Below are 20211 nucleotides of genomic sequence, written 5' to 3' on the forward strand. Positions count from 1 at the left end.
TCTAGTCTTGTACCACTCCAAGCTTTTTGGGCTGGGGATCAGGATCTTACTATTGGCCTTTACTGGGCTTCAAGCCTGAACTGTTTGCTTTCTCTGGAGGGTAGGTTTCCCTTGTGGCTTGTACTGGGGGATGAGGCCCTGGGTGTAGGGTTTAGCTGTTGGCCTGCTCCATTGGTACAGCCCTGCTGGGGGGTTGCTATGGAAACAGAGTCTTTCTGCCAGCCCCCAGTGGGACTTCAGTACTGGTCAGCAATGGAGTCAAGGCTTAGGATGGCTTGTGTTGAGGTAGAATCATTGAGGTAGGGTCTTGCTGTGCTGTACTGAATACTCATTTGCCTAAGGGACTGCTGGTTTGTAGGAGAGTTGTGCTTTACTGGTTGATTGCCCCAGGCTTAGAACCTTGCTTCAAGCCCCCTCCTAAGAGGCTGGGTGCTACTGCTGTTCCACCTTGCTCCCATCTTTCCCCAGGGAGATAGACTTTTACTACCCCTGTATCAATTGTGAAGAGGTTTTCTAGTTGTTTGGAGAATTTAAAAGGGGAACCTGAGAGGGTTTCTTCCTCCCTCTTCCATCTTGGCACCAAATGTTGATGCTTTTTCAATAGACTGAGCACTCATAGTTCATCTAATTTTGTTGGAAATGTTACATTGGTTCTGCAAATGAGAAACAGGTGTCAGGATCCAGGGTAAGAGATCTAAAGCTCCTGAATCCCACTTTGTAGTACAAAGACTTTGAGAATCAGGTAGTTAGGTTTGACAGCAAGAGTGGTCCTGCGTTCTATTTTTAGATGAGGTCAAGAGGTAGTCAACTGAAAATAGATCCCATCAACATAATCAAGCATTTAATTTAGTTAGATAACTTTACAATAAGGGAGCTGAGCAACATGAAAGTGTTTTTCACATCCAATATTTTATGATTCTGGAATTCTCAGATGCTAGGAAGACATATGCAAAGCATGCCAGAAAGATTCAAAAAAAAAGGATGGGTTTTGAATATTCCAAATAAAACTTTTAGTAGTAACAAAGGCCTGAAAATCAACTAAATGCTCCTCTGTAGGGGAATGCAAATGACCTTGTGGTGCATAAATGTAAAGGATCACAGTGCACCAAAAGGAATAAGAATTACATGAATAATTCAGTTGGCCAACACACTTTTATTAAGCACTCAATAAAACATGGGGAGATTTACAAGAACTGACAGAGTAAAATAAATAGTAAGAAAACAGTGTCTATAATGATTATGAACCTAGGGAAAAGGAACAGGCATAGACAGTACCTACTGTGTGCCAGCACTATGCTAAGCCCTTGTCAAGTATCTCATTTGACCCTCACAGCAATTCTACGAAATAATTACTATTATGCTTATACCAATTTTGTGGTTGAGAAATTTGAGGCAGAGGTTTAATGACTTGCTCAGGGTCATGCATTTAGTAAATTTCTTAGGCTGCATATGAACTCAGGTCTTCCTGTCTCTAGACCTACTACTCTATTTCAGGGCTTCTTAAACTTCTTCCACTTGCAACCTCTTTTCACTCAAGAAATGTTTATGATACCTTTGGATATACAGGTATATAAAATAGGTATACAAATTAAACATTCATTGATAATAAATCATAAAAAAATTCATTTTAAAACAATTATTTGCTATAAATATAATTTTACCATTTTTTAAAAACACAAGCAAATTTGAATACTAATAAGATGGATGTGCTTGTTTAGTTTTATATAAAGAATCAAATCTTGGCAGAAGATGTGATACTGTAGGACACAGACTATCTTCAAAGTTTTTCAGAGTTGATCAATATTTTGATTTTACAGTCATTAATACTTAGAATGGGCTTCTCATAAATGTATAGTACAAAATGTAAGAAGTATGTTTAGCATCATTTCAGAGATTGTTGAAAATTCTGTCCTAATTCCAAGCCAAAATTTATCTAATGATATTTTTTTTAGGAAACTCAAGTTTTAAACCAGAATTCCTTTATACTACATGGCATGACAGCATGTGCTGTGCAAAATGCGTATGTTGTGTATTTAAGAATCAAGGCTGCAAATGAAATTGCATGATGCAAAATGGGCAAATACAGCCAGAAATACCTCAGATTCATCAGATCTTTGAATTAATTTTTGTTTATTGTCTATTCAGAAACCTTTTACTATTGTCCAGTTTTTCACAATTCCCATATTCAGTCCTGTGATTACATATGAGGTCATGACCAACAGTTTAAGAAGCATTTTCAAAGTATCCCTTAGCTACCCCTATAACAATATAAGTGCCCAAAAAAAGTAAAACTGAATACCGTATAATTATAATGACCAGGCAAGTTAGCCAAGAAAAATATATTTCTTTCTAGATATGTTCTGGAGTCAGCTTGTAACAGTTTTCAAGAGCTGATTGTTAAATTTTTGATGTGCATATTTTTACCTTGAAAATAAGCAAATGGTATATATCAGAGTTTGATTTATTGTCTTCTTGACTGTTTAGACTTAAGCAAGCTATTGAATAAAACATTAATAATACAGCTTAAACTGAAAAGTGAATCATTAGTCCTTTTTTTTTTTCCCTCTCCCAAGAGACTCATATTAAATGTTTATCACCACAGCTCTGCCTCTTTCCATTTTCGGAAATACGGTGAGGCACTTTGAGTGTGGTGGGATAGTAACAGACTTGAGTAATGTTCTGTTTGGTTTTCGTCAGCTACTTTCTCTCTATTATATATTTTTTTGCTGTAATGGAATGCTCCCTGGGGAAGGAAACTTGGAGAGATGTGTTTAGAAATTGAAGTGACATAAGTCACAAATATATATATATTTATATACCCCCCCCCACACACGTATATGCATGTTTGTCTATATATATCATTAAATATATATGTAGGTATATGTACATATATTTATTCGAATTATACATTATTAAATTAGATAGATAATTTAAATAAATATGTAATTAGCAAGAACTAAGGTATAAGGAATTCTTTTCAGAGTGAAGCAAGAGAGCACTATCTTAATCTTTCTTGTTATCTCTTTGCCTGTGACATATAGTGAGTAGTTTTGCCAAGGGATGTGGGTATTAGGAATCAATCAGATGAAAGCACTCAATTTATAACAGAAAATCTACATGTTTCTCCCACATGTATTCACTTCTATGTCCTAGGATAATTAAGAAAGGGGAGAATAAAGAACATGAGATATCTGTGGGTATCTCTTTAAGACGATTCCATCCTAACAGCCAGGTCTTATCTCTTCCAACAACATACTACTAAAGCATAGTTTGCTTTTTGTCTGCTTGTCAGTGGACAGTTAGGTGATGCAATGGATTGAGCACCAGTGCAGGACTCAGGAGGACCTGAGTTCAAATCTCTCCTCAGACACTTGACACTCACTAGCTGTGTGACCTTGGGCAAGTCACTTAACCCCAATTGCTTCATCCTGGTTCATCTCCAGTCATCCTGATGAACATCTGGTCACTGGATTCAGATGGCTCTGGAGGAGAAGTGAGGCTGGTGACCTGTACAGCCCTCCCTTATTCAAAACAAAGTCAAGTGCAAGTCATGTCATTATTTCTCTGATGGCATGGTCTTCTTCGGCATGGAAGGACAAACATGCACAGTCAGGTGGAGTTAATCTTTTTCTGTGAAAGGGGGAAAATAAACAAATTAAAGCTTTGTCATATTAGGCAAGAATGTCAGAGACTTGGTATGTTGTCAGAGTTTAGAGATTAGTCAGGAATCTCATAGTCCACAAAAGTTATTCCATGTATTACCTTATTCCCCTTCTAGTTGATTTCCCAAGTATCCCCATGGCCTATGGTAATCTTTATGAATACTTAGATACTTTTTTAAAATAAGAATTCTAGCCATCGGGGGAATATTGTTTGCATACAATAGCCTTTACTACAATTTGCTACTTCTCCTGATCCCTGCCCCCCATATCCCTTACCTTTAACTTAGATTATTCTAAGTCATAATATACAAAGAGAAACAGCTTTGAAGGCTTTGTAAAAAAAATGGATGCTTTTTTTTAGGAACCAGTTTGTATATCGTACCATCATGTAGCTCTATTACTGTTGTTATAAATTTGGATCAAGTTGAAGAAGATGGTATAAAGAAAGTCCTTGTAATTCTCCCATAAAAAAAATATAGAACTGAAGAAAAAGCATTTAACACAGAATCCAGGGATATACATGGAGACAGAGAGTCTTATTGAGAATGTCAGTACATTTCTTTGTAAATTAACAAATCAAGTATAGCATTAATTTCCTGGCTAAAAATAAAACTGAACGACTTGGAATTTTAAGTAATTTATTATGTTGCAATTATTATTATTGCTACCTTTAAAGATTCAAAACTTGTACATAGTTTAAAAAACAGGTTTTTTTTTCTTGATTTTGTGTGTGTGTGTGTGTGTGTGTGTGTGTGTGTGTATGATTCATTTGTGTTGCTTTCGGACTGGGCTTTAATTTGGAGTTCTTTTATTATATCTAAAATGGAGACTGATAAATTTCTCTCAGAAATTGAAGCCTTGATCATTAACGTTCATGTATCCAATCAGCCATCCATCCATCCATCCACCCATTTATCCATCCATTTATCCATTATTTCTTTTATTAATTCAGCATTAACTTAAGAAACATTTGCTGAACATTGTTCTTGGGAAATTTGCAGCGTAATAATCTGGATGACATATAAAGTTGCATAAGATATAGTCCTTCTCTTTAAAGACATTATTTTCTACTGAAAAAATAAAGGCACACATATATACTGTAATGATTTGACTCTCCAGAGAATCTGCTATTCATCAATATGGTATTCCATCCAAGGATTCAGATTATATCTAGTTTATATCTATCATATCCTCTGTGACTTTTATCCATATCCTCTTAAAAGACCATGACGAGAGGTCCACCCAATATGCTGGGGACTTAACTCACATCTTATTAATATTTCAAAGATCTCAGAAGAATGAACGGCCAGCTCATCAGTTATCCTTCACTCTCGCTTTGTGTTCAACTCATCTCATTTTTTAATCATGAATTTTTATGACATCCCTTATGCCACATCTCATATATTCCACAAAAGAACCTTGTAACAAGCAATATTTGATGAACATCATAACAATTCTATAGGGAGATTGTAAAGCTTTCTGATGTGATAGTCACAAAAGGACTGACTTTAAGTATGTAGTAGGTGTGTATGGGGTTTTCAGGGATGACTAGCAGCTCTGGTGTGATTTGTCAAATCCTTTTCAGGGCTAGTCATCCATCGTTGGTGTCTCTCACCTTTGACTCAAAAAAATTATGGCATGGGCAGTGGTCACATCTTGGCAGATAGGCTAAATGAGATTGAGGGTAGCCAACACTCTCAATCCATCAGTGAATTAGAGGGATGCCTACCCTAAGCAAGTGAAGACTGCTCTGGGTATAATCGGCTGATGAGGACAATTTGTTCTAAAGTCCATGATGGTAGCTGAAGCAGCTACTGTGGAGTGCTTAGAGCTTGGTCAGGCATTGAAAACGTTAAGGTGATCCAGTGTATCCTGGACCTTCACCAGTAGTCATCACTTTAGTCCTGACAATAAATTTTATAACTGGAGAAGAGAGAGTGAGGCTAAAGACATTGCTCATCTCTGCCACCCTAAAATCTAATTCACATGCAAGTCAAGACATCACACCATGATATCATTGGTCCTCTTCAAAAATGAATGATGAACAACAGCAGGAAAACATATGAGGAGGAATAAAAAATGTCAGGTAATTTTGACAATAAAATTGGATGTCAGAGTAGATCTTCTGTTTAATGGTGAAGCAGGCTTCCCATTATGTTACCTAGCCATGTCCCTTAAGGGGATATCTCCCCCAAAACTAACTTGGACCACAGAACTGAAATTGTGAATTACAGTTTTGTCTTCCTCCAATGCTACAAAATTCAAGGAGTCATAGTTTGTTGACAATTACACAAAGAGTTTATCTTTTGGTAAATTTACTCAAGGTGTTGATTTGTGATAGTTTCTATCTTTTGGTGAAAGAAATTTGATCTTGAACCTAGAAACCATGTCCAGAAGCTGAATTTTAACCTTTTAGTAACTCTAAAAACTAGAGATGAAGGAAATTGCAGTTTCTCTCGTAAGATTAAATTTTTCACCTAGAAAAGCTACCTTGATAATATTTCTCTCTGTATCCCCTCCCATTTGACAAACAACATAGTACCTGATGATAGGACTAGGTATTCTCTCTCTCTCTCTCTCTCTCTCTCCCTCTCTCTCTTTCTCTCTTATCTGTCTTTATCTCTCTTTGTGTCTGTCTCTGTCTTTCTATGTCACTTTCTCTATCTCTCTGTCTTATTTTCTTTCTCTATGTCTCTGTATTTCGCTCTCTCTTTTTCTCTCTCTTTCAGCAACAATGTGAACCCACAGAGGAGGGGGAATGGGATGTGGTAGTCACGTGGCAGGATATTTTGACCATGTATCTTTGGGTGATAGAGGCAGCGTGATGCAGTGGAGAGTATAGCTCTGGGGCTGAGTCTTTAATTTCAAATTCATATTCTGATTACTATTTATATGTCTTGGTCAAGTCACTTGAAGTTACTTGGGTCCTAATTTTCTAAAGTATAAAAAGAGGGATTTGGGCTGAATGATTTTTGAGAACCCTTCAGGAAAAAACCTAAGATCCTCTGATCTAATGGTAATTTGAAGAAAGGGAGAAAGGTATAATCCACTTGCATTTTCATCTAGCACTCAAATTATCTATCATCTATCTATCTATCTATCTATCTATCTATCTATCTATCTATCTATCTATCTATCTATCTATCTGTCTATCATCTATCTAATCTATCTACACAAATAGATATGTCTATATCTAACAACTTGAAAAGAGATCACATTTATTAATTATAATCAACAGAGTTACTATATGTATGGCTCTTAGCACAATGCCTGAAATATAGCAGATACTTAATTATGTTTGTTATCTTTCCTTTTTTGCTTATGTTTTTCCAATTACATGGGAAAACAATTTTTAAATTAATTTTTTTTAAATTTTGAGTTTAAAATCCTCCTATTCCTTCATTGTCTCTGCCTCCTCCCCCATTGGAAAGGCAAATGATTTTGTATAGATTATACATATGCAGTTCTATGAAACTTACTTCTATGTTAGTCATGTTCCAAAGAAAATATGGGCCAAAACCTCCAAAGAAAAATAAAGAAATTTTTTAAAAGTGTCTTTAGTCTGCATTCAGGCTCTACCAGTTCTTTCTGTGGCAGTGGATAGCATTTCTTATCCAAGCCTTTCAGAATTGTTTTGGATCATTGAAGTGGTTGGAATAGCTAAATCATTCACAGTTGATGATCATATGATTCTTCTGTTACTGGGTACAATATTCTTTTGGTTCTGCTCTCTTCATTTGCATTGGTTCACGTACATTTTCCCAGATTTCTCTGAAACCAACCTGCTTATCAGGTCTTTTTGGCACAATATTATTCCATAATTTTCATCTTATTGCCTTTTCTTCATCTTTCCAATCAAAGCCCCTCAAACACAAAACCTATATGGGTAATTTTTAAATCTTGGTTTTGGACCTAATTTTTTCCCCTGAAGGTTGTCCATGTGTATTTTAGTGTATATTCATGTGTCTTTGATAAACGTGCTCCTTGTTTTTAAGATCTCTGAAAGCAGTTTTTATTTAGCTGGGTGCTATTGAGGTCCACTATCCTGGTTTTTGTTTTGTTTGTTTTGAGTGGGGAACCAGATGTTATGATGGGACAAGCACTAGTACGTGTTATTAACATTTATTAAGTATACATTATATTCCAGGGAAGAAAAGAAGCACTTATTAAGTGCCTACTATGTACCAGGCACTGTGATAAGCACTGGGCATACTACGAAAGACAAAAATCCGACTTGGATTTGAAACTTAGTTCTGCTAGTTGTATTAATTTGGAGATATCAGTTCTGTGATCTCATCAGCCAGTTCCTGTTTTACTTTTTAGTGTATGCATTTTTCCTTCAGTAACAAAAAAACCTTAAGAGCAGAAATTATTCTAACTGTTTATTTTATGTCTCTAGTGCCTAGCATGGTGTGTGACATGGAAGATAATTAATAAATGTTTGCTACATAAATATAGACAAATATACATACATAAATATATATTATATTGTATATACACATGTATATTATTCATATATAATACAAAAATAAGTTTCATAGAATTGCAAATGTAAAATCTATATCAAATCACTTGCCTTTCCAATGGGGGAAGAGAGGAAAAGAAGGAAAAGGAAAACTTGGAACTCAAAATATAGGTAAATATGTACATAGTCATATGTGTGTATATGATATTCAACCCTTTAGGGTCCTGTTCATCCAATAAGCTCTACGTGTATTTCTTTTCAACATATTTGGGTCTTACTTCCATGGCCAATCCATACAAAAATATTTAACTCATTCTGGATTCTATCCTAGTTATTGCGTTCCAAAAATCACCAATGTCTTTCCTTCAATTTACTCTTTTAACATCACCTCAGAGAGCTCCTGATCTCTCCTCTTAGAACCTTCATGATAGGCCAATAATATAGGCATGGACATAAAAAAGAAAAGAAAAACAGCTTCCCCTTCATCCCATTTGTGTGCAAACTGCCATCCAAAGAGCTAAGTGCCATGGTTGATAGAATATAGGACCTGGCATCAGGAAGACAGGTCTTTCCAGTACTTTTTCAGATCTTCACAAGCTACATAGCACTACATACTTCTTACTTTCTCTTTGCCTCAGTTTCCTCATATATTAAATAGGGATAATAATATCTACTTTACCAGGGAGTTTGGAACATCAAATGTGGTAAGCAGTGTGTTACAGACATTGAAGCTTTATAAAATTGCTTCCTATTATGCTTTGGGAACAATTAGGTTTTTCTTCCCATATTTAGCCAGGAACCAAAAATATAATCCAATGCAGGTGGAGGCAATAAATATCAGTAATAGGCAATTTGAGCTAGCCATCCACTTGGTTAGGGAAATTTTGCCCTTCTTTTCTTTAAGCCTTCAATGGTACTGACATCCTTAGCACAAGTATGGAAACTCTCAAATCTTAAAATACATTTCAAAAACATTTTGAAGGTTTGGGGAAGATGGCATACAATAGAATGTCATATACATACATGCATGTATATACATACATACATGCATATGCATATATATACATACATACATACATACACAAACACATATATATTTCAACTCTAATTTGTAACTCTGCTCAAGATTCCAGGCAAATAGACTCCAGAGAAAGGACAAGCATTTCTAAGGAAATAAGTAAGAATCTCAAGATAACATGCTACCCCACCCCTTTCTTCCTTCTAGGAGATGAGTATTTGAATAAAGTATTATTGTTTATCCTGTGTCTGCTCTCACAATTCACACTGACAAAGTGAATCACAATGACTAAGGGAAAAAATTGGGCTGCAGTGTAGAACACATTTTGAAAGGAGAGAAGATAAGTGATTTTACATTAACAAGTTATATATTTTCCTAATTATGCTGACTGGCATATAGCAATAATAAACATTGAACTGAAACAAAGAAAAAGAAGTGTGCCTACAGAGATATTTTTGTGCTTCCAGTACCAACAATGTTTTTGATATTTACTATAAGACCTGGGATAAAGGAATTTCAAAATGAAAATCAATGCAGTTAAAGTTTTTTTCATCCTATTTTGACCAATAGCCATTGCAATGTACTTATTGATTCTCAAACAAAAAATTTTCCCGTACTGATAATTGCCATGATAACCATACAAATTATAGTTTTTCTTTTTTTCTCAATTACATCTGATTAGAATTTATGACATGTATTTTTAAATACTTTGACTTTCAAGTAATTCCCTTTCTATCTCTCCCCTGAAACCTCCTTGAAAAGGCAAGCAATTTGCTGTAGATTATACATGTGCAGTCATGAAAATATGTTTCCAAATTGATCATATTGGAAAAGAAAATAGACCAAAAAACTCCAAGAAAAATAAAGCTAAAAAGTATGTTTTGATCTTCATAAAGACTCCAACAATTCTTTCTCTAAAGGAGGATGGCATTTTTCATCATGAGTTCTTTGGAATTTTTTTGGATAATTTTACTGTTGAGAACAGCAAAGTCATTCCCAGTTAATCATCATACTGCTACTGTGTGCAGTGTTCTCCTGATTCTGCTGACTTGACTTTACATCAGTTCATATAAATCTTCCCAGGTTTTTATAAAACTATCCTGCTCATCACTTCTTATAGATCAATAATATTCCATCACAATCACATGCCACTCTTTTTTTAGCCATTCTGTAATTGATGAGCGTCACTAAATTTCCAATTCTTTGCCACAACAAGAGTTGCTACATTGTTTTTGTACAGATGGATGGTTACTACTTTTTTCTTTGATCTCATTGCGATACAGTTCCAGCAGTGCTATCGCAAGGTCAAAAGACATCCAAGTTTTACAGTTCCAAGTTATTCTCTAAATTGGTTTGATCACTTCTCAACTCAATCAACAGTGCATTAATGTCCCAAATTTTCTACATCACCTTCGAAATTCATGATTTTCATTTTGACGGAAATGAAAATTAATAACCAGTGACTTGAGGACGCTCTGATTTCCCCTTTTTTTTATCCTGATTTCAAGGACTTAGTCACAGAAGGTTGTGCTAATTTTCTCCTCCATTCGGAGACCGCAGAGATGGGGCAGCTATTGTGTTCTACTCAAGTTTGACTGGGGATAAATTCTTTGAATAGATTCCCCAAGGCTGAAGGCAATTTAAGAAGTAAATGAAATAATGAAAGTTCAGGTCCAGGCCCTCATTGTAGTATTTATTCTCTCACTAACTGTTAACCAATCATAGTTGATTGGCACCCTCAGAAACATCATATTCCAAAAAGACATATCAACCATGGGCCTGCTGCTAGGATTGTCTTTGTTTCAGGAGAGAGATGACCAAATGATCAACCTTTGATCAAAATTCTGGCATTATAAATAAAATGATTAAAGTACCCAGAAATCATGTCTCTTGAACCTTTTCAAATGCCACACTTTTCTGTCATATTAGACATTTGAGAGAGGTATGAGGTGCTAATTAAGCACTTTTGAATTTTAATTTGCATTTCTCTAATCATGGTGATTTAGTGTATTTTATATGACTGTGTATTTTTGATTCTTCATTTGAAAACTGCCTATTCTTTCCTTTGACTATTTAGCAATTGAAGGATGACTTATATTCTTATAAATTTGATTCAGTTCTCTATATATTTCAGAGATGAGGACGTTCTTGGAAAAGCTTACTAAAAAATTCTCCCTTCAGTTTCCTGCTTTCCTTCTAATCTTTACTGCACTGTTTCTTCTTGTGCAATTAAAAATAATGTAATCAAAATAATCCTTTTTAAATGCTGTAATACTCTTTGTCTCTTGTTTGATCATAAATTCTTCCTTTATCAATAGATCTAACAGGTTATATGTTCTATGCACTGCTAATTGGCTTATGCTATCACCTTCTTTGTCAAAATTATTTATTCAGCTTGATATTATCTTAGCATATGGTGTGAGATGTTTTTCTGTACCTGGTTTCTGCCAAACTTCTTATTAGTTTGCCCAGGAATTTTACTAAACCAGTCCTACTGTAGTGTTAAAAAAAAAAAAAAACCTATTCATCATAGTGTATTATCTTTGTGATATATTACCGTAATCACGTTGTTAGCATTTGAAAATATATTAGCATTATTTTGCAATCTATTAAGGAAATTGACCTATAATTTTCTTTCTTTATTTTTACTCTTCCCGGTTAAAGTATCAGCACCGTATTTGTGTTGTAAGAAAGACTGGTAGGACTCCTTCTTTGCTATTTTTCCAAAGTATTATAATTAATTGTTCTTTAAATATTTGGTAGAATCACTTGTGAATCAATCTGGTCCCAGGGAATTTTGCTTAGGCAGCTCATTCATTGCTGCAACCTTTCTTAGATAGGGTTACTGAAATTTTCTATTTCCTCTTCTGCTAAACTTGGGAACTTGTATTTTTGTTAAGTATTCCTCCATTTCACTAAGATTGTCTGATTCTTGACATATATTTGGGCAAAATAATTCCTAGTAATTGTTTTAATTGCATTTTCTTTGGTGGTGAATTGACCCTTTTAAATTTTGATACTCATAATTTGATTTACTTATTTCTTTTTTTAAAAAAAATCAGATCAATCAATTGTTTATTTTATTGTTGTTTTCAAAAAATCAGCTTCTAATTTTAATTTTTCATTCAATGCTTTTCTTATTTTCAATTATAGCAACTTCTTTGATTTTTCAGATTTCTAATTTGGTCAATAATTAGAAGCTTTAAATTTGTTCTCTTGTCTAGTTTTTTTTTTTGTTTTCTATTCTATTGATTTATATGCTTTTTCTCTTTTTTATTGATATAATCACTTAAACATATATAATTCCCCCTTAGAACTACTTCAGTTGTATTCCATCAATTTTGCTATGTTGTCACATTGTTCTCACTCTCTTTAATGAAATTATTGACTTTATATGATTTGTTCTTTGAGCCACTCATTCTTTTGAATTAATAATTGTTTCCAATTGTTTCATTATCCCTTTATTGAAGATTATTTTATTGCATTATTGCATGAAAATAATGCATTTTTATTTCTGCTTTTCTGCATTTTGTTGTGTAGCTTTTTATGCCCTAAAATGTGGTCATTTTTTGTGAGGGTAACAAGAACAGCTGTAAAAAGGTATATTTCTTCCTGTTCCTATTAAAGTTTCTTCAGAGTCCTACCATGTATACCTTTTCTAAAATTTTATTCAACTTAACTTTTTTTTTGTGATTAGACTTATCTGGTTCTAAGAGAGTAAGAGAAGAAAGTTAAGGCCCCTACTAGAATATTTATATCAGTATCTGTCTATCTATCTATCGATCTACTATTGTTTTCTCCTGTAATTCATTTAACATTTTTTTTTAATAATTTGGATTTTATGCCATTTGGTGCATATATGTTTAGTATTGAGATTGATTCATTATATATGTTAGCTTTGAGCAGAATTCAGTTTTCTTTTTTATCACTTTTACTTAGAACTATTTTTACTTCCTCTTTGGCATCTGGATTGCTAACCTTGTCTTTTTTTAAATTTCAGCTGGCACATAATGGATTCTCCTTCTATCTTAAAACAAAACAAAACTCTACATGTCTCTCTGTTTCAAATATATTCCTTGTAAAGAATATATTGTTGAAATCTCCTTTTTAATCAATTTTGCTATACTTTTCTGTTTTGTGGGTCAGTTTATTCCATTCATATTCACAGTTATGAGGACTAACTGTATTTCCCTCCATCCCATTCCTCTCATTTACCTTTCTTGCTCCTTAACCTATCCCTCTCCAAAAATGTGTTTTGATTTTTACCACTGCCTCTTGTAATCTGCCCTCCCTTCTGTAAATTCTCCTTTTCTTTCCTCCTTTCTGTCCTGCTTTCTCATAGGGTGAGATAGGTTTCTATACCCAACTGATTGTGCATATCATTCCCTCTGAGCCATTTGCAAAGGGAGTAAATTTCAAATGTTGCCTGCCACGCTCTGTCTTCCCATCCACTGTAAATCTCTTGCTTTCATGCTTCTTTAATGTGAGATATCCTCCTCATTCTATCTCTTCTTTTACCCTTCTCCCAATTGATGATGCTTTTTCTAAACTTCAATTAATTTTAATCATCCTATCATAGTCAACTCACACCCATAACATTTTTTATGTACAATCTTTTTAACTGCACTAATGATGATACAGATATTAGGAGCTTAAGTATTATCTTCCCATATAGCAATGCAAAAAGTTTAACCTTATTGAATTCCTTATGATTTCTCTTTCATGGTTTCTTTTTGTTTTTGCTTCTTTTGATCTTTTATCTGAAAGTCAGATTTTCTACATTGCTCTGGTCGTTTCCTCACAAATGACTGAAGGGCCTCAATTTCATTAAATATATGTTTTTCCCCCTCAAGCATTATACTCAGTTTTGTTGGATAGGATATTCTTGATTGTAATACTAGCTCCTTTGGGGGCAGCTAGGTGGTGTAGTGGATAGCTCACCAGTGCAGGAGTCAGGAGGACCTGAGTTCAAATCTCTCCTCAGACACTTGACACTCACAGCTGTGTGACCTTGGGCAAGTCACTTAACCTCAATTGCCTCATCCTGGGTCATCTTCAGTCATCCTGATGGATATCTGGTCACTGGATTCAGATGGCTCTGGAGGAGAAGTAAGGCTGGTGGCCTGCACAGCTCTCCATCACTCAAAACAAAGTCAAGTGCAAGTCATAGTGTTATTTCTCTGATGGCATGATCTTCTTCAGTAAAAAAGTATGAACACACATTAGCTCCTTTACCCTCTAGAATATTTTATTCCAAGCTGTGGTATCCTTTAATTTACTAACTCTTTTGTTATCCTGACTAGAGTAACTTGATATTTGAATTTTTCTGGCTACTTGCAATATTTACTTTTACCTGAGAACTTTGAAATTTGGTTATAATATCCCCAGGAATTTTCATTTTGTAATCTCTTTCAGGGTGTAATTGGTGAATTCTTTCAATTTCTATTGTACTCTCTGGTTCTAGGATACTGGGGAAGTTTTCCTTGACAATTTCTTGAAACATTATGTCTAAGTCCTTTCTTTGAATATTGCTTTCCCATAGTCCAGTAATTCTTAAATTATCTCTCCTTAATCTATTTTCTAGGTCAGTAGTTTTCTGCAGTGAATTATTTCATATTTTATTCCACTCTGTAAATTGTTGATTTTTTTTGTTGTTTATTGGTGTCTCATGGAGTCATTAATTTCCACTTGTTCACTTCTAATTTTTTAAGGAATTAGTTTCTTTAATGAGCTTCTCCATCTATTTTTCCATTTGGTGAATACTACTTTTTAAGGAGTTCTTTTCTTCACTACATTTTTGTACATCTTTTCTTTTTCCACTTGGCCAGTTCTAGTTTTCAAAGAGTTTAAAGTGTTATTCCCTTCAGGGGATTTTTGCACCTTCTTTAGTATTTGGACACTCTCTTTTTTAAGGTGTTATTTTTTCCAGTATTTTTTCCACTCTTTCACCAAGTTGTTTGTTCTCTTTTCATAATTTTGACTCTCATTTCTTTTCCCAGTTTTTCCTTTCCCTCTCTCATTTGATTAAAAAAAAAAACTTTTCGAGTTCTTCTAGGAATCCTTTTTGGGCTTGTGTCCAATTTACATTTTTCTTGAAGGTTTCTAAGTAGTTTCTTTTTTACTTTGTTTTCTTTTTCTAAATTTGTGTATTAATATTTCCTGTCATCAAACCAACTTTCTATGATTAGTATTTGCTCATTTTTCTTCCCTATTTCTTGATTTTTAACCACATGCTAAGCTTGGGCACTGCTTCCACAGTGAAGGGAGCAATGACCCAAACTTCAGGGTTTTTTTGTGTATGTGTTTTCAGAACTTATTCTGGGGTTCTATAAGTTTTTGGTCTTTCCAAGGTATTATGAGCTAATGAGAGGTTTGGTCACTACTCTCCTGGTCTATGGTTTGGTTTATGAGTTACCACAAACACTCCTCTCTGGCTCTGCAGACAGGAAAACAGCTCTTACAACCAGAGCCCCTGCTCTCCTATGACAGTAAATGTGACTTGGGTCATTTTTCTCCTGTGATCACAAGAACTCATTTTCCTTTTTGCCTCAGACCTGAGACCAAGACCCATACTCCATCAGCAGCAGCCACAAGCACTCTTTCCCACCCTGGCACTATGACTAACACCATTGTTCTCCTGTAGCCACAAGCAGTAGTACATTAGTGCTTCTTTTCACTCTGGAACTCTGACCCACAAAAAGCTATGGGTAGTGCAAGAAGGTCCTCCGCTCAGTGTCATCAAAGGGACACTTGCAATCTCCTTCTGACCAGTGACCTACCTCTTTACCATCTGCTGGCTGAGTGTTCCAGAAGCGGCTGCTGACCGTCATGCAGATACCCCTAAAGCCTGATGTTGGCTTACTGGGTTGTAGCCTAAGCTTGACCATCACATACGTGAGTCAGATCTTTCTTGCCAAACTCCAAAATTTTATTAGACTTAAAAAATTGTTTCACCCTAAACTTTTGTTGGTTCTGCTGCTCCAGAATTTTATTTGAGGCACTATTTTTAAATTGTTTGGAGAGGAATGTGTGAGAGTTTTATTTCCAGCCTTTACGCCACCATCTTGGCTTGGTGCCATCTAATTTAGTGACAAACATTGTAATAAAAGAAATTGAAAATGCACTGTCTCTTCTACTGCATTTGCACTACCATAGAGAAGTAATGTTATCAAAAGAACCCTGGATTTGTAGGCAGAAAAACATAGTTCAAATCCCAGCTCCCCCACTTACTTCTAGAGGCAAAAAGACAAATTTAGATATATGACTGTCACCAATGTGAAGTTGATCAAGTCATTTTGCAACTCTGGACCTTTCTATGCTAGTCTATAAAATGAGGAATTTGGATTGGAAAATCTCTAAATCTCTTCCAACTCAGTAATCCAATAAATGAATACAGTCTTCTGGTTGAGCCAGGTAAGATTTGTCTGGACATCAGCAAATCCCAAAGTTAGTGTTCTTGATAGATCTGATTTCTGAAATTGCAATACTTGATGAAATTGCATTAGTCTCTTTAACAGGGAATATGACTCAAGACCCACTTATATCATAGAAGGACTCTTTATCACTCTTAATTATTTTGTGTGATTTTATTTCTACCTCTGTGTGTAACACAGGTTATTTTTATCCCTTTCAGTTTAGAAATATAAACACTAGAAAAATGACTTTTCTTGTCTTGAAAGAGAAATGGGAGATGTTTTCTTATCATATGTAATGTGTGAGAGAGGAAGTGACACTAGGATACTGTTAATCATAAACCAGGGCTCTAAGCTACCTATTTTGTTAGTTCTCTGGTAAGACATTTTTATTCTTAATTTCTCTTTCTCCCCTTATAATTTATTTAATAAAATGAGTTTGGCCTTCTCTATCAAAGATATTATATAACCATTTCCCCTTTCCTCTCTTTAATCTGTGTTTACTAAAAATAGGGTTTGTTCTAGAATTACAGAATGTTAGAACTCACAATCATTTGATCCAACCCCCTGATATGAGAAATGAAGACACTAAGAACTGAAAAATTAAGTGAAATGGCCAGGATTATACACTGACTTAACTGATGTTTCTGGATTCCCTAGCCTAGGCTCTCTATATAATACGAAAATTTCAAGAACACTACTTCAGTGGTAATTATTTTATTATATTTAGTTGTGGAAGGGTATTTTAATACTGTGGGAAGGACTCATTGGCCAAGTGATCTATCCACCACTTACAGAATGAAACAACCTGTCTTCCCTATCTAAAAATTCCACTATATCCATCATTCACTACTCATGGTATGACCAATGTTCATTAACAAAGAATCTTTCAAAAACCACAATTCACAAATCATCCATTTCTACTCATTTTTCAAAAATCTTACCGATTTCTTCCTGTATGTACTCTATTAGAGTATAAAATACTAGTAGTTTTTGTATAGGTCCTCTGATATTTTGTTGAATACATGGTACATCCACTGGTTTTCACTACACTCACTAAATGGCCTGTTCTTCCTTCTTTTTAAAGTCATAAACCTCCCTGATGACATTCTTTACTCTTCTTCCCCCATGTAATTCTACTGTATGAAGGCACTGTGACCTGTTAATACACACCATATACCTCTTCAATGTCCTTTGCACAATCTTCAATTTTGATTGTTCCATCAGCCATTGTAAACTTGAGACTTCTTCAATTTACAGGCAGGGAGTTCCCTATGGGGCACTGGGAGCTAAAGTCACCTGCCTTGGCGTGTAGAATCAGTTTGACTCAGAGGTATGGTTTGAATCTTATGAATTCCAAGGGCCATTGTTTTATCCACTAATCAACATTGTTGCTCAAAAAAATATGGTGAAGAAGAAGAAAAGGAGGAAGAAGAAGGAGAAAAAAGAGAAGGAAGGCCAAAATGAAAGAGAAGGAGGAGGAGAAGAAGAGGACAGAGAGAGAGCAAGAGCGAGAGCGAGAGCAAGAGAGAGAGAGAGAGAGAGAGAGAGAGAGAGAGAGGAAGGGATGGACGGAGAGAGGGAGGGAGGGAAGGAGAGAGATGATTATCTAATTTAAGGGAAAACTTAAGGTTACTAAAATCATTATACAGTTTCTGAAAGGGAATAGAAGAGACTCTCTTCTTTCCATTCAACTCAGTATTCAGATCATTATCTATTTGCAATAATTGCCCAAGGCACGTGTAATAAAGGAGTAAATAAATACATATGTATATATATATAATATATATAAGCAAATACACACATATATCCACATACATACATCCACACATATGCAAACAGTATGAACCAAAGGCATCCTTCCACTTGTTTTTCCCCCTGGAGAGACAGTTAAGCCAAACTCTTTTTGGATTATTATTTATCTAGTTTTATTATTTTATTATTATTGATCTACTCTGAGAGCATGTGCATGGATCTGGCACTTGATTCAATTTGTCCAATATTGTCTATAAGCAGAGATATTTGTAGGATCGTATAATATCTAAGAAATCTCTCTTCCATTTGAATTCTTTATGTCTTTCATGATGGTAGTGGTAGTGGAGGTTGAATGGTCCTAAAGAAACAAGCTCAGAACTGTCTGATTTCAGTAGACCGCAGAGGGATATTAAGACTGGCTAGTTATTTGTGACTCTGAACTTGCTCTTTGAAAAAATAATGTCCCCCTTTGACTGCTGAGACAGAGGGATTATTGATTTAGGGGATTGCAAATGAGATTGGTCAATCCCTCCACTACTCTTTATTTCTGACTGCATGTAAATTGTGTGATTTGCTTGCAGCTGCTTCTTAAGAATCCCATGAGGAAGGAGAAACGTCCCATCTCTCTAATCTGACTTTCAAGTTGGATAAAGCCAAATTTCTTCATTGTTTGCCTCATTTTCGTGTTTTTTTCCCTTGTTTCATTTTGGGTACATATTCTTTCTCAAGATAAATTGAGAAACATATAATGAAAATCAGATAGCAAGTCTTATCAAATTTAGAAGCTTTTTCATGCGCCTGCCAGCCTGAACTCACTGGATCAAGTCCTCCAGAATTTTCAAACTCCTCTATTAGTGAGTTCTTTGGAGCAAGTACTATTTTTTGCCTTTCTTTGTATCTCCAGTACTTAGCACAGTGCCTGGCAAAAATGAGTACTTAACAAAGGCTAACTGGCTGACTTTATTTTTATTCTAGTCCAATTCCTTTATTTTCCTGAAAATGAAACTAAATTCCAGGAAGGTCATGATACCCAAGATAACAAGAGTAGTAAGCAACAAAAGTGGAATTTAAACCAAGATCATCCACCTCCAGAGCCATCTTCTTTTGGTAAGTTTTATTTATTTATTTCTGAACTTAAGAAACAAAAGGAGCATTTACATAACATGATGGAATAGGAAAGAAAAGATGGTTGTATATGAAATTGCAAATCTTTTATATGACTTACTATTCATTTGAAATATACAGTAAATTTATCATGTACTTTTCTTTTCTTCTTTTTTTTTCTTCCTTCCCCCCACCACCCTGGAGAAGTCTACCATTAAGCACACATATGTGGGTGTGTATGTGTAAAATCATTCTATACATACTTCTATTTATAAGTTCTTTCTCTGGATGCAGAGAGCATCTTCATATATCCTTTGGTTAATTTGCATGTTCAAAATAGTCAAAATGACTTATTCACTCAGAGTTTTCTTAAAACAATATTGTTATCATTATTTTATGCATGGCTATCCATGCTTTCCTAAGATCATTGAATTCGTCATTTCTTATATCACAATAGTATTCTATGACAGTCATATACTAAAACGTGTTCAGCAATTCACCAATTGATGGGCATCCCTGCAAATTCTTTTAGCACAATCAAATTGAATGTATTATTTTTTCTCGTACTGGTTGCTCCTATAAATAGCATTATTGCAGCAATAATGTGGAATTCTACAAAAGCAGGGCAAGGGACAGTTTGTTTTATTGTTTTTACCCAATAACGAGTTCTGTTTAGAACTATGATGATTAAAGGTTTTCAGGACACTTTCCTCAGAATAACCTTATAACATTTGTAATGCAGGTATTATATAATTATATAGACAATGAGATCCATAGAGGTAAAGCGATTTATAA

General features: G+C 34.8%; 1 long non-coding RNA gene across 3 annotated transcripts in view; it reads left to right on the forward strand.

Annotated features, from left to right (window-relative positions):
* The first annotated feature begins 224 nt into the window (after positions 1 to 224).
* LOC140507190 (uncharacterized) overlaps positions 225 to 20211 on the forward strand; it is a 103785-nt gene continuing 83798 nt past the window's right edge. For 2 of the 3 annotated variants that reach the window (XR_011968234.1, XR_011968235.1), the window contains exons 1-2: positions 225 to 299; positions 19288 to 19419. This is a non-coding gene — a long non-coding RNA (uncharacterized lncRNA). The remainder of the gene's footprint in view (positions 300 to 19287; positions 19420 to 20211) is intronic. The other variant, XR_011968236.1, reaches the window with a different exon arrangement.

This window comes from Notamacropus eugenii, chromosome 5, assembly GCF_028372415.1.
Source record: "Notamacropus eugenii isolate mMacEug1 chromosome 5, mMacEug1.pri_v2, whole genome shotgun sequence".
Taxonomy (NCBI): domain Eukaryota; kingdom Metazoa; phylum Chordata; class Mammalia; order Diprotodontia; family Macropodidae; genus Notamacropus; species Notamacropus eugenii.